This window comes from Hypanus sabinus, chromosome 29 (genome assembly GCF_030144855.1).
Source record: "Hypanus sabinus isolate sHypSab1 chromosome 29, sHypSab1.hap1, whole genome shotgun sequence".
NCBI classification, from domain to species: domain Eukaryota; kingdom Metazoa; phylum Chordata; class Chondrichthyes; order Myliobatiformes; family Dasyatidae; genus Hypanus; species Hypanus sabinus.
Window position 1 is genome coordinate 27841837 of NC_082734.1, and position 2573 is coordinate 27844409.

Sequence of the window (2573 nt, forward strand, 5' to 3'; positions counted from 1 at the left end):
AACTTTCAACGAGACTCAGCCCCCGTCGGAGTATCTGAAGGGAGCTGCCACCTCAATGTATGGATGAGTCTTAGCCCCAAGCGCGATGGAGGGACATTGTGTGCCTTGGGGAGTGAAAAATCCTGGCTGGTCCTACCCTTCGGACTAGCCGCAAGGATGTTCACACGTCCAGGTGGTGCTGAGGAGGCTTCACTCTGTGTATCACACCAAGAGTATGAGATGACAGAAAATTAATGAGGTTCACTCTATGTCTGACCTCAGTTGTGTGTTATGGGATGGTGTGAAGGGAGGTTCATTCTGTGCCTGATACCGGGAGTGTGTGACAGGATGGGGTGGAGCAAGCTTCGATCTGTGTCTAATCCCAAGAGTGTGTGATGGGATGAGGGGGGGGGGGGGGGATGGAGCTTAAATTCAGTGTCTGATCCGTAGGTTTGCAATAGGATGACATAAAGGAAGTAAAGAGCTAATTCAGTTTGAAGCCGAAAATAAAAAATTCTGATACCGTTTACAGTGAACCCTCCCTTTTCCATAACTCATGTTTCCACATCCCTCCCTACCCGAAACCTACGAACTAGAAACAGGAGTGGCAGTCGGCCCGTCGAGCATGCTTTGCCATTTAATATGATTATGGCTGATCTGCCTATGGACTCAGATCCACCTACCTTCCTTTCCTCCATAACCCTTAATTTCCCGCACCCTCATAATGGTCCCTTTCTCAATACCCTTCTGTCTTTACTCCCCTTTTGAAGCGTTCTCTGCGCGCTGCTTGTCCCATATTGCTTCCTCTCTCCTGACTGATCCTGCTGCTGTGGTCATCTCACCACCCATCCCCCGGCATGATGCACACTACTCCTGTAGTTCTCCTTCCTCACTTCCTCCCTGCTACCTGCTCCCCCATCTCCGGCCCTCTCCGAGGCTCTACGTAGACATCCTCTCAGTGCCCGAATGTAATGCCATTTCTGTCATGTTTTAGCTGTCAGATTCACATATTGATATCCATTCTGTAATCTTCTTTCGAGAGAAAGAGAAAATTCACACACACACAAGATCTGAACTGAGGACACAGCAAAACCAAAAATCCTCACTTCATCGGCTGATCTAGCACTTCCATCTTCAGTATGGTTTCTCCTCCTATCCCTTCTGTCCAAGGCCCAGCGCCCACACTGCTGAGGATTAAACAGCATCCATCATCTCGTTGGCCACTTTCGTGATGGGTCATTTCCCATCTCGTCATCTCTGAAAGTTGACAACAGTTAAACAAGAATATAATCAAATAACAATTACAGCATGGAAACAGGCCATCTCGGCCCTTCTGCTCCGTGCCGAACGCTTACTCTCACCTAGTTCCACCTATCTGCACTCAGTCCATAACCCTCCATTCCTTTCCTCTATGTATACCTGTTCAAATTGCTTTTTTAAATGACAAAATCGAAACTGTCTCCACCAGTTCTACTGGAAGCTCGTTCCACACAGCCACCATTCTCTGAGTAAAGAAGTTCCCCCTCGTGTTACCCCTAAACATTTGCTCCTTAACTCTCAACTCATGTCCTCTTGGTTGAATCTCCCCTACTCCAATTGGAAAAAGCCTATCCACGTCAACTCTATCTATCCCCCTCATAATTTTAAATACCTCTATCAAGTCCCCATTCAACCTTTTACGCTCCAAAGAATAAAGACCTGATTTGTTCAACCTTTCCCTGTAACTTAGGTGCTGAAACCGAGGTAACAGTCTCGTAAATCTCCTCTGTACTCTCTCTATTTTGTTGACATATTTCCTATAATTCGGTGACCAGAACTGTACATAATACTCCAAATTTGGCCTCACCAATGTCTTGTACAATTTTAACATTACATCCCAACTCCGATACTCAATGCTCTGATTTATAAAGGCCAGCATACCAAAAGCTTTCTTCACCACCCTATCCACATGAGATTCCACCTTCAGGGAACTATGCATGATTATTCCTAGATCACTCTGTTCTACTGCATTCCTCAATGCCCTTCCATTTACCATGCATGTCCTATTTTGATTATTCCTACCAAAATGTAGCACCTCACACTTATCAGCATTAAACTCCATCTGCCATCTTTCAGCCCTCTCTTCTAACTGGCCTAAATCTCTCTGCAAGCTTTGAAAAACTACTTCATTATCCACAACGACACCTATCTTAGTATCATCTGCACACTTACTAATCCAATTTACCACCCCATCATCCAGATCATTAATGTATATGACAAACAACATTGGACCCAGTACAGTTCCCTGAGGCACACCACTAGTCACTGGCCTCCAACCTGACTAACAGTTATCCACCATTACTCTCTGTCGTCTCCCATCCAGCCACTGTTGAAACAATTTTATTACTTCAATATTAATACTTAACGACTGAACCATCCAAACTGACCTTCCGTGTGGAACCTTGTCAAAGGCATAACTGAAGTCCATATAGACAACATCCACTGCTTTACCCTCGTCAACTTCCCTCGTAACCTTTTCAAAAAATTCAATAAGATTTGTCAAACATGACCCCACGCACAAAACCATGTTGACTGTTCCTAACCATACCCTGTCT